This window comes from Sardina pilchardus, chromosome 2 (assembly GCF_963854185.1).
Source record: "Sardina pilchardus chromosome 2, fSarPil1.1, whole genome shotgun sequence".
Lineage (NCBI taxonomy): Eukaryota > Metazoa > Chordata > Actinopteri > Clupeiformes > Clupeidae > Sardina > Sardina pilchardus.
In genome coordinates, this window is record NC_084995.1 from 8,113,154 (window position 1) to 8,127,120 (window position 13,967).

Genomic DNA, 13,967 nt, shown 5'->3' on the forward strand with positions numbered 1-13,967 from the left:
CTTAGCCCTTCCCACAACATTTCAGGTCGGGAAGTACGGTCTGGAATTGCACCGTCAACTATGCTCGATCCAGAGCTGTTCGGACCAATGTGTACATGTTGTAAAAGATACACAAGTTCATCTGAATGCTGTAGGCTATGTCTTAGTAAACATACATGTTCATGATTTGCATAGACAGGCAGGCCTTGATTGCACCTTAGGGTTACAGTTATGTTCATATAGACTGCACTCTGGCTATATCGTCAGACAGTTTTGCATGCGCACAAGTTGATGAATCGAACCAACCACCTCATAACACCCATTTTGTGCCTGTTTCTCATTTCACATGTTTTGTGATAAATAAACATGATTTGCCGGTCAGTTTTGACATACGTGACTGCCTTAAAAAGTACCATCTAGACAGCTATTCGGTTGAGTTTTCAGACAGTTTTGCATGCACACAAGTTGATGAACCATCTTCAGAAACTGATGTTTAGAGGGCATATTTTTGACATACGTTGATAAATAAAAGTTTTTAAATCATACTCAAACCATTAAAACATCCATATTTTGACTGTTTATGATACACAGAGGTGTGCTGTACTGAAATACACCCAATTTCACTGATCTTACACACTGGGAATTTTGATCCACAACACATCCTCAAAAACGAATGTTTAGAGGGCATATTTTTGACATACGTGTATAAATAAAAGTTCTTAAATCATACCCAAACCATTAAAACATCCATATTTTGACTGTTTATGATACACAGAGGTATGCTGTACTGAAATAAACCCAATTTCACTGATCTTATGTGCAGTGGGAATTTTGATCCACAAGACATCTTCAGAAACTGATGTTCAGAGAGCTTATTTTTCACATAAGTCGATACACAAAAGTTCTTAAATCATACCCAAACCATTAAAACATCCTTTTTTTAATTGATTATGATACACAGAGGTGTGCTGTACTGAAATAAACCCAATTTCACTGATCTTATGTGCAGTGGGAATTTTGATCCAGAAGGCATCTTCAGAAACTGATGTTCAGAGAGCATATTTTTCACATAAGTCGATACACAGAAGTTCTTAAATCATACCCAAACCATTAAAACATCCATATTTTGATTGATTATGATACACAGAGGTGTGCTGTACTGAAATAAACTGAATTTCACAGATCTTATGCGCAGTGGGAATTTTGATCCAGAAGACATCTTCAGAAACTGATGTTCAGAGAGCATATTTGTCACATAAGTTGATACACAAAAGTTCTTAAATCATACCCAAACCATTAAAACATCCATATTTTGACTGATTATGATACACAGAGGTGTGTTGTACTGAAATGAACCCAATTTCACTCATCTTATATGCTGTGGGAATTCTGATCCACAAGACAGCTTTAGAAATTGACGTTGGAGAGCATATTTTTCACATAAGTTGATACACAAAAGTTCTTAAATCATACCCAAACCATTAAAACATCCATATTTTGATTGATTATGATACACAGAGGTATGCTGTGTTGAAATAAACCCAATTTCACTGACCTTACCTGCCTTGGCAAGTTTGATGCTCTGGACATACTCAGAAACTACAATTCAGACACCCATATTGGCCAGATAGGCCTAAGTAAGTGTCACACTCATTGTTTCATGAAATGTTGACATGTGGCACATATTTTGATTCAGGGAGTGATAACAAACTTGTTAGTCAAATTTGAGACCTCCAGCTGCTTGTGTGTTGACAGGAGGCGGAGCCAAAGATTGGAAAATCTAGATTTCTAGGGGGCGCTATAGAGTCTGTGAATATGTGAGGTGTGGTTTTACTTCACTCATATATTTTATGTCATACATAGATGTCACATGCCAAATTTAGTCTGTCTATGAGGTATGTAAGTTAGAAATTCTAACCCTAGGTGTAGATGGTCATAATTTGCATAGGTCAGACAGGCCTTGATAGGATTACACCAGTTAACTCAAGATAGTGCCAGCATGTGGCACATATTTTGGTACAGGGGATGATAACAAACTAGTATGTCAAATTTGAGACAGCTAGTGGCTTGTGTGTTGCCAGGAGGCGGAGCCAAATATAGGAAATATTGGATTTCTAGGGGGCGCTATAGAGTCTGTGAATATGTGATGTGTGATTTTATCACACACTCATATTTAGTGTCATATACAGATGTCACATGCCAAATTTAATCAGTCTAAGGGGTATACAAGTTACAAATACCAACCCTAGGTATAGATGTCCTTGATTTGCATAGTTAGACAGGCCTTGATAAGGTTACACCAGTTATAATCAACTAGAATGGTATCTGAGGAATTGCAAGAGTGGGCTTCATCAGGTGGAGATCACCAAAAGGGTCGCAACAGTACCTTATTTTTGAAAATCAGGCACACAGATCAAAAGTTATCTGCATTAACGCAACATCCAATAGGCCAAAATGCATAAATAAAGTGGTTGCTATGGTGGTTGCTAGGTAATCATGTTGGTTGCTTTAGTGGTTGCTAGGTTGACATTGTAGAGCTGGTTGCTAGGTTGTTGCTAGGGTAGTTAAGATGGTTGCTAGGACATTGCTAGGGTCATTGAGATGATTGCTAGGGCGTTGCTACGCTACGTATGGTGGTTGCTGTGCAAAATAATGCGGTTGCTATGCTGGTTCCTGCTATGGTGGTAATCATGTTGGCTGCTATGCTGGTTGCTACGTTGACGTTGAAAAGGTGGTTGCTAGGGCGTTGCTAGGGTAATAGGGATGGTTGCCAGGGGGCGTCACTATAACACTACGCTTTGCCATGCTGTGGGCTTGCTGGATAAGGGGGTAAAAACAAAATAGTTTGTCACATTTGAGGCTTAGCTACTTCTGTGTTTCCAGGAGGCGGAGCTAAAGATGGAAAAAAAGGATTTGAAGGGAGTACTATAGTCTGTGAATATGTGAGGGTTGACGATTCCATTCCACACACATATTTTGTTATCCAAGGATGTTACATGCCAAATTGAATCAGTCTACAACACTATACTTAGAAATGCCAACCCAATGTGTACATGTCCATGAGTTGCAAATGATGCCAAAATGATGTAAAAAAATGAAAAACAACACAAGTCGGTAACAAGTATTTTTTATTTCTGTAGACATCACAAAATATCACAATACAAAATTGAGCCTTCTGTCAAGGATTCAAGGAATTGTCAGATACAGAGATATCATTGTAAAATACATAGAGAACTGGCATTCAGCTTCTCAACTTGCCTGTGCAGAGGTGTACAGGATAAAGAAAGAAGGATTTAGAAATACATGTAATTTAACGATAGGGAAGGGTGGTCATTCTGTTTGAAGTCAGATAAAATCCAGGAAAACAGTTGCTGCACCGTCTCAGATTTTGCTCTTGACTACCTTTAAGTCCCAAAACCAAGACCTGTAAAATATTTTTGCTCAATTTTATAATTCCATACCCCTTTTAACCCTTGATTTTGTATCATTTTCACTCTCAGAAATTCCTTATCTTGGAGGCCATCTTTAGGCATTGATATATTTAAAAAATATTGTTCCTAGCTTGTCCAAACTTGGTGGAAGATGAAAGACAGACATGTTCTCAGTATGACTGGACCGTTGTTTGTAGTGCATACCCATTAATTTTATATGAGGCCCTAGATAAGGAACACGGTGCAAAACTGGTGATACTATGGGCCTTGTAAACATATTTTTGTGTCAACATTATATATGGAGAGCTAAAATATTGGCACAACATTAATAACCCATAGTATGTAAATGTGTACAAAAAGAAGTTCATACCCTTAATGTCACTGGTTTTCACACTTTTCCCCAAATCAAGGGCCTTGCAGAAAATGAGCCTGGCGAACAGGCGTTGATTTTGGGAACCATCCTTGATATACAGTAGACATGATTTGAACAAAACCTGAGACATTGCACCAACAATCTTTTCAGGTGGTAAACAGAGCAGTGTGTGTAAGTGCAGTATGGCAAGTCTATATAATGTAGTTTAAAGAGTTATGTGTGATCGGGATGCAGATGGCTTCAGGAAAGAAACTCCTTCTCAGTCTGTTCTAGCCATGTGGGAACAGAGACGTCTGCTTGACCTCAGTGGTTTAAACAGTCCATGGTCAGGGTGTGAAATGTCTTTTGAAATATTTTGGGCCTCTGTACTCTTCTGGTATAGATGTCCTGCAGAGAGGTGCTCTGATGGTACCTTTTGGCAGTAAATGTCAAGTGTCAAGTGTCTGTAAAAGAGAAAATGCATATATTACAATTGACCCTGTCCATGAATATAATCAATGCAAACTACTCAGTTTTGTGTGACAAATAAAAGCAAACCCACACTAGCAGCCTACAAGTCAGGTGCAATAGTTAAGCAGGGTTTAGACCAAAGATTCGCGACGAGCCAAGCCGAGCCGAGCGGTGAAGTTCTAAAACCTTGCAACTGCAACTAAACATGTTGAATGCTTTGAGACGGCTTGCAACAGCTTGCAACTCCATGCAACCTCTAATTCACACCGCTGCAACTCTTCTTTGGTGTGAATTGGGCTTTAGACGTAATGCAGATGTGTACTTTGTTCTGTTTTCAAAGAAACTTGCTTTTAAAATCTTCTAATAAAGAGGACTATTTAAGTAACTGTAATGATCATGATTACTTTCTGGAGTAATGCATTAAATAGCACATATATGACAAACAAATTAGAGCATGCTCAATAACATACCCTACAGCCCTCACTATGGAACAAAACAATTACATTCAAAACACACAAACACTTACACCAGGTTGAGGGCAGTAGCCACGGCTACCAGACATCATCAAGTAGAAGGTAGTGCAATCAGTACAGACCGACTTCACCCTGGACAGTTGATGGAGCCCACTACATAAACACATGAAAGGAGGGGATAAACTAAACAGCTACAGACACAAATACATGCACGCATAATATAATGCTATATGCGATTCTACGTGTATGAGTGTATGTATGTGTGTCTCTACCAGTGGGGTATACTATGAATCTCGCTGAACATAACCTGGATCGACAAATACAAAAGTCGCAATCAGAGATGAGTGGTATCACAAAGCTCACTGACGGGTTGAATTTGTCAAACCTGTGGGGTGTCCTACGAAGCTCGATTAGTGGCTTGGCGAGGCATGTTGCGCTCAAAGCCAGGGTATGCTGTCATACGAAAGTGGATTTGTTTTAGCGTCACTGTATCACCATGGTATCTTATGCTCGCAACCAAACCTGGTCGGGAGCAGGTTATGTGCTAACTTATAACTCAAATCGTGAAAAATCACCGCCCTCTGACTAATCCTACTGACTACTGACCAATCAATTATCTTGAAAAACGAAGTCATCTCACGTGTGAGAATCTACTGGAGCAGCTCCGCCTCTTCAAACATTTTGAAACTCGAAGCCGCTTTTAACTATGTTGCGCATGCAGATACCGAATCGCTACCATGGACATGCATACCATACAATATCTGATGACCATCGATTTTTTGATGTTATAGGTTAGACACTAAAAAAGACCACCCTAGATTTCGCTACCGCTCATAAATGCGGAAGTAATCGTTTTTAAACCTAGGCTGTCTTGTGCGTCTCCGTGTTTCCCGATTGGTCAAAATCACCCCAACCACAAGAACGCGCACAGATCTGAGCTGAAAGCCTAGTTTGACAAATTTATCACATACCGCTGTCGTAGGATCACTTAACTTAATACCCGAGTTAAGGCTTTGTGCAGCCTCGATATGTCTAGATAACCTAGATTTGTCTAACTTGCTTCGTAGGATACCCCACAGGTTGTCCGCACCAGTTGTCCGTTGTCCGGGGAATTTAGCGACAGTTCAATCACCTTTACAACATGGAGAATCCACGAGCGAGAGCTGTATATTTTGCCCATTTCGAACGAGTCATGATAATGAACTCCTATGAGGAGTAAAACAGTCAGATCACAGTGCGGGGAAATACCACTGTGATAAATAAGAATGGGGAACAGTGCTGTCAAAAAATAGCCCATGCGGTGAATGCGTGTTAAGTGTAAATATTTTGCAGAATTGTATATAAACTATGACCAGGTTTAGTTGTGAGCATAAGATACCATGGTGATATCGCAACGCTAAACAGAGCCACTTTCGTGTCACAGCATATCCTGGCTTTGAGCGCAACATACCTCGTTAACCTCGCTAATAAGTGAGTGAACTTACTTGCGGGCTTGGAACTTCTTCTGTATGAATCAGGGCAGCAGTCCTCACAGCACACTGCCTGCAAACAGAGGGAAACAAAACACACAGAACATGAAAAGACCGTCACTGAAGCACTACTACAGCAACGATCACACAACAACAACAACGATCACACAACAACAATGATCACACAACAACAACAATCACACAACAACAATCACACAACAACAACAACAACGATCACACAACAACAACGATGATCACACAACAACAATGATGACAAACAACTATCACACAACCAAACAACTATCACACAACAACAACAACAACAACAATCACACATCACACAACAACAACAATCACACAATCACACAACAACAACAACACGATCACACATCAACAAAAACGATCGCACAACAACAACGATCACACAACAACAGCAATCACACAACAACAACAACAACGATCACACAACAACAATAACAACAACAATCACAAAACAACAACAATCACACAACAACAAGGATCACACAATAACAACAATCACACAACAACAACAACGATCACACAACAACAATGATGACAAACAACTATCACACAACCAAACTTTCACACAACAATCACACAACAACAATGATGACAAACAACTATCACACAACCAAACAACTATCACACAACAACAACAACGATCACACATCACACAACAACAACAATCACACGATCACACAACAACAACAACAACATGATCACACATCAACAACAACAATCACACAACAACAACAATCACACAACAACAATCACACAACAACAACAACAACGATCACACAACAACAACAACAATCACACAACAACAACAATCACAAAAAACAACAACAACAACAATCACACAACAACAAGGATCACACAACAACAACAATCACACAACAACAAGGGGCCCGTTGCACAAAAGCAGAATTAAGACATCCGGGATAAGTTACTGAGCCGCGATCACTGAATCCTAAACAAGAGAATACCGGCTGAATTGGTTGCACAAAGACCAATCCAGGATGAGCAGACACGGATTCATCAAGCCAGGTGTAAGTTATTCGGTGTATGTGCGCGTTCTCGTTTCTCCCCCAAATAATCGCGGTTGGAATAAAAAAGACGCGAAAAATAGCGTCATGCACACAAAGTGAACATCCGCTTTTGATATAGACTAACAACGAGGTAAAGTTTTACTTTTTTGAATGGGGGATCATGATTATTTCTGTTACATAGCGGGAGTAGGTGTGGCAGATCAACTGAATGCAAATGTACGTATGCACCCACATGTGAGAGCTTCCTTGTCTCGGCACGCAACGTCATTAAGGAAGCGCTTTGCCACCGCAAAGATGCACAAAGTATCTTAATTTGTCTTAAAAGCCGAATTAGTTGAAAACACCTTCGAAAAATGTCCCCTCCACTTCCAATCAACTAGCCTACAGTGCCTATTCATCAAACATCTGTCAAAAAAGAAGCAAACAACGAGTAGGCTATGTTATTAATTATAAGGCCACCATAATTTAAATGACATCCATATGGTATTAGGCAGACATTCTGCTGTGTTTTGCGAGTAAATGCATGTAGCAAATAATATATAAATGGAATCTACAGCTCTTTAAAAAAAATCACGTGGAGGTCTCATTTGAATGACAGCTAGCTGAACCAATCAGATAATGTAATTACCATTAGAATCAACTTATCTTGGATGTTAGCCTGGTCAGGAGCAGGCTAGCTCCACAGAATAAATCGCCATGGTAACTTATACCATAACATATCCTGCTGCCCCCAATCCCGCTTTTGTGCAACTGGATCACGGATAAATTGAGCCAGGATAACCAAGATATCCCGGGTTAATCCCTTATCCTAGTTTTGTGCAATAGGCCCAAGGATCACACAACAACAACAACAATGATCACATAACAGCAACAATGATGACACAACAACGATCACACAACAACAACGATCACAGAACAACAACAATCACACAACAACAACAACAACAACGATCACACAACAACAACAACAATGATCACACAAAAACAACAACGATCACACAACAACAACAAATATCCCCATCCAAGAGCATTTATATGCCTACAGTTAGTGTTCTTTTTCAAAAACAGTCTACAACAACCATCAGCCCACCAAAACAACACACAACAACGTTACTACCAGCGCACACAACAACAACACATACAGCACAGAACAACAACAACAACAACAGACCACAACAGCAGAGGGGTTTCACAAAAGCAGAATTAAGACATCTAAGATAAGTGATAAAGTGAATAGTGTTGTCTGGTCATCCTTGCGCAACTCGTTTCACTAACGCCAATCCAACTATGTCAAGCCAGGTGTAAGTTTTGATATCAACAAAGTAAAGTTTTTCTTTTTTGAATGGGGGATCATGACTATTTTCTAAATACGGTATGACAGTAAAAGTAATGTAAAAGTGATGTAAAATACCTGCCAATTGCCGTTGCAGTAGACCATGATATGACGATATGCTCCATAACACAACTGTTAATGGAAGCAAGGACTGAGGTGTCAATGCCAGCATGCTTCAGCCTCTTCAGGAAGTAGACAAATGAGTAGCCAAACAAGGACAAACAAAGGCCTTGTTTACATGCTGGCGGTCTTGTAGTTTGACACCACTCTCCTTTCTGTGAGTGTACTGTTGGAGTCATATAATGAAATGCAAGCCATACTTCAGGATATCAGGAGCAAGGATCTGTGAAAACATAATGAAATTAAAACAAAAAAAGACAAAGATATGTCTAGAAAACATTGCACCTGTCAATTTTATCACTGCAATTCATAGACATTTAGTATAGGTGAGAAAAGAGTAAAACTGTCATTCAAATACTAGAATAGGCTTCTCAACTCCACAACTTCCAGTGTAAACACTGTTTTGCAGGAGTAGTTCTTATGCAGGAAAATACATAGCACGTTGGACATTAAAAACTGCATTGTAGCCTATACTGCAAAAATGCTATATTTTGGAGATGGGAATGATGTTGTCCTGCTTTTTTTTTCCAGAAAAACGTTAGCCTAACAACATTTTTGGTCACATGAATTACCCAGACTCACAAATACAGCTTATTACATGAAACTGACCAGCTTAATTTAATGTCAAAGACCATGTCAACTAATGGAAAAGTAGGATTATATCGCCATCGCACTCATTTCGATCATTTAACCATAAAGTGTCGTGAACAATGATTTATTTGGCTAATTATCATGTATGCCCACGCCTTTTACACTCAAGACATTGTTGTAATAAGAAATTGCACTAAATTCGCGTGATTCTAGTCGTTTTACAGCATTAACAAGGAGCATTGGTCGGTCAGGAGACAAGTATGCCTTTATTTCTTCGAAACAACAACAACAACAACAACATTATTATTTAGGCTACTACATTTACATCGCTTAACAACTTACCCCACATGGCTCGTCTCGCTTCCGTTTTCTTGTGGTTGCGTGTGTCACATGACAGCAATCAGCTGGAGCGAATGACGAATTTTGCCACTAGACATGTGCAATCGATCAAAATGTCATTGTTGGCACATCAAGATTGACAGGTGTACAGGAATTACACAAGTAAAGGTTTATTATTGATTAAATGAAACATGCAAATAAATGTCCGATGGGCTTACCCCACCCTGACATTCAACCGTTCACTAACATTAAAAGGTTTCGAGAGAAAGCTTCGTTGGACACATGAAAATCCCTAAAACGTTCTAGCATTTTGCCTGGCGTAAATGGACAGACACGCTGTTTCCCTATAAGTAAGTAGGCTATGTGGGCGCTTAAGAGCGTGACATTGTACGCCAAAAGCATGAAATGCGTCAAATAACACGCCAATTTAAGAAACCGGCGTGTCATTTTACTCCTTTATTGGTGAGATCAGGCTGCTCAACTAAATTGTGTTCCGTTCTGATGGTTTGTAGCCTAAATGTTGTTTGAAAATAGCCTTTGAATCATTTAAATGCCTCACTGAAATTACCAAGTTAAGATAACATCACCCGTCACTGGGCTGGGAAATTACAAAAACCGATCCCCCTCAAAACCGACCGCTCGGCTACTTTAGTAAACGGCTTTACGAATTAACGTGTACTGTGTTTTCGTACACATTTGTACTAAATACGTTTTGAGATCAGGCTGCATATTAATAGTCAGCTCACATACAGGAGCTGTGTGTGTGTGTGTGTGTGTGTGTCATGGCCTGGGATTTTATATTATCCTAATAATCTACCCTGGGACAAATAGCTTATTGAATAATCATGCTGTGCTGTCAGCGTGTGTCATTGAATGAAACAAATGATAATACTGTAGCAGGCAAGCGCGCCACATATGCCCATCAGGCTTTTTATTCAGCCAGGCGTCACCTGGACTGTCACTGTGTGCTAAAGAGGAACAAGCTGCCCTTAGTGGTGCTTATGGGGGAAGAAGTGCATGGAGGAGCCAGTGGCTATGGATCGGCTTTAGCACCCCACACTGGCTGTCCCAAGCTCAAGGGAACAGGAGTGTTTGTGTGGAAGAATGGCCAAGGCTTGGCCTGTGTTTTTCTTGTGGTTGAGGAGTGTTTTGGGAAGCACTAGCATGCTGGTGGATTTTCAGGCTGAGGTTTGTGGTGTGTGTGTGTGTGTGAGAGAGAGAGAGAGAGAAGCACTCGCACGCTGCTGAATTTTTAGGCTGAGATTTGTGATGTGTTTCCGTGTGAGTGTGTGTGTGTGTTCTTTGCTTGTTTTTGTGGATTCTCTCATGTTTTTGCATGTAGATTATCTTACCGGTCTGTTCCCACTTAAGTACTCACACATGTAAAGCTATTTTTATTGAGTGTCCCTTTAGCCAGGAGTTCATGGGCACATCAGATACAGGAGAAAGCCCAGAGGATCATGCCCTTGGGTCTGTGTGGAGATGAGAGAGCCCCAGTCAGATCCATCCTACCAGCTTTAACACAAGTTAAAGTTGCACAGGCAGGGCCCTCTGCACACGCATCAGTAAGAGAGACCTTCAGATACAGTGACTAAGTGCAAAAGAATGCCAGTGATGCGTGGAGAGCTCAGAGGACATTATCTGAAAAGAATGTGCTATTTCAAAAGGGTGTAAGCGTGAGTGGAGGAGTGGAGGAGTAACAGGTGAGTGGATGGATGACTGCACGCGGGACACGTTGTCATACTCCAAGGACTGCTATACAGTATGAGGTCATGCATCATTTTTGTAATGAAAACATTCAGCTGAATAGCTAGTTCATGCAGGAGGCTCGACCCTGCAGCACCAGCAATGGCAGGACATGCATTAGGATGTACTGTACAGCAGGAGCCTCCAGTGTGGACTGATGGCTCCCTGTCTTCCTCTGTGACGGGTGCAGGATTTGTCCTACTCCTCATCCTCAGTAACACACTCTTTTTTTTTATTTTTTTTTTTATTTTTTTTTTGGCCTTTTTGCCTTTATTATATAGGACAGTGAAGAGGTAGACAGGAAACAAGTGGGAGAGAGAGATGGGGGGGGATTGGGATATGACCGCAGGCCGGATTCGAACCTGGGTCCCCATGGGCACTCGGACCCGTAAATGGTATGGGCGCTGTAGCCTGCTGCGCCACAGCGCCCCCCGTAACACACTCTTTTGACGGCGACCCCATGACATCACCCTCTCTTCTCTCTCACACTTCCTTCCCTCCTCAAACTTGTTTTTATTCCCTCCCTCCTCTCCTCTCCTCTTTCTGCACTGCTTCCTTTTTCTTTTATGTAATTGCATTTTTTTTATGTGAAACTACCAAGCAATATAAATCGTCGCTGCAACCACAGAGGAAATGTGTGGAGGAAAGTACCTGGTTTTTAGCAACTTATCAAACAAGCCATTATAATGGTGCTGTTTGGAATGGTGTTTGTGTGAAACGCAGTGTGCTCCCAAACTCTATTTGTAAGAGGAAAGGGCTGTTCCCTCAGCCCTGCTAATAGGAAACATGGCTATCTACCAACTGCACCAGCGCTCCTTTTCTGTGCATGTTTCACTCAGACAAGCAACCCCCACAGAACCCCTAGCCCCTACAACCTCTCTTCACACACACACACACACACACACACACACACACACACACACACACACACACACACACACACATACACACATACACACCATCACCCCCAACCCCTACAGCCTCTCTCCACACACATACACACACACACACACACACACACACACACACCACCACCACCATCACCAACACCACCCCCAGCCCCCTGCAGCAGGCATCTCTGCACACCACATTAGGCTCTCAGCTCCTAATGTGTCCCTGTCTGCCTCCCCAGGTTGCTGGCCTGTACCTGTGCCTGTACGTGTGCTCTCTCCCCCCCCATGTGTCCAGGGCTCTGCTGCCTAATTTCCCTCCACATGAATAATAGAGCCCCCTGCCAGACCTCCATGTCCCTCACACTCACAGTTTCTGTACAATACATCCATGAGATGTGTCTCTGCCCCCCTCTCTCCCTCCCTCCCTCCCTCCCTCTCTATCCCTCCCTCCTTCTCTCCCTTCCTCCCTCCAGAGCGTTTGGTTGGAGTAGAGTAACAAATCAGGGTCTGCCAGGGCTAGTGCTTGTGCACTAATGTACAGGTGGGGCACGGACACGTTTTTTTCATTCAACCTTTATTTCCATTTTCCGGATACAAAGGTAGCCCTCAATTTAAATTAAGCCAAGATAGAACAAATAAACATAACATTCTGAGAGCCAAGCATAGCCTATTACAGTCAACTAACAAATAGTATAATATAATATGATATAATATAACAAAATGATTGACAATTGATTTGAAACTAAAAGCAATGAATTAAACAGATATAGTTTGAGATAGGGAGGAAAGAGATTACAGAATTGAGCTGCCTGTAGACACTAAAAATGTGGTTTTAAGAGTGTGTTGGGGACATGTTCTTAACTCAGAATTGGACATTAGAAACTTTGAGCATAAGGTAGTTACTGCAGCCAGTGTGATGAAGCCCAGAATACCAGTTCGATGAGACACTGCTCTTCTCTTTTGTTCTCCTCTCTTCTCATCTCTCCTCTCTTCCTCTCTTCTCATCTCTCCTCTATTCTCCTCTCATCTCTCTGCTGTGCTGGTGCTCTAACAGCACAGCTTTCTTCCCCATCAGTCTCCTGTCCAATCACTATAAATTACCCCACTCTCTCTCTCTCTTTCTTTCTTTCTCTCTCGCTCACTCACTCACACACACACACACACACACACACACACGTACACCTCTCCCTAACTCCACCTCCGTCCCCACTCCTCACTGTCATAAAGAAAGGAAAGCCTCAGGGGACCCACTACTGCAGTGCTTCTGCAATTTGCTACACACGTCTGCTGTTTGTGTGCATTTCTCTGTGTGTGTGTGTGTGTGTGTGTGTGTGTGTGAGAGAGAGAGAGAGTGTGTGAGACACTTTTTTTTCTGTGATACTTTATGTGATGAAGCATCTCCTGAAGTACACAGATCCAGGGCCAGCTGGGATGTGGGGCAGGCTCTTGAGATGCAGCTCTTTGATAGGCAGCGTGTGTAATTATGTCCTCGCTCCAGCGTCATTCTCCACTGTGTTTGTCAGCGGCCTGCCAGCCCAGTGTGGTGACATCCACATGCAGCTGCAGTTTCTAAAACTCATCGTCCTTATCCCACACTCATGCACCCTTCCTTATCCCACACTCATGCACCCTTCCTTATCCCACACTCACCAGGCCCTACATCAGTCCAGAGTGGCCTCTCCCACCACAGCACTCAGTCA

At 41.6% G+C, this 13,967-nt stretch overlaps 1 long non-coding RNA gene across 1 annotated transcript; it reads right to left on the reverse strand.

Moving 5' to 3' along the window:
* Nucleotides 1–3,090: 3,090 nt before the first annotated feature.
* On the reverse strand, nucleotides 3,091–9,873 carry LOC134061572 (uncharacterized). Its single transcript, XR_009935382.1, has 5 exons — nucleotides 9,632–9,873; nucleotides 8,657–8,921; nucleotides 6,191–6,248; nucleotides 4,760–4,859; nucleotides 3,091–4,226 (listed from the first exon to the last, which is right to left on the reverse strand). It is a non-coding gene; the product is annotated as an uncharacterized LOC134061572 (long non-coding RNA).
* Nucleotides 9,874–13,967: the final 4,094 nt, after the last annotated feature.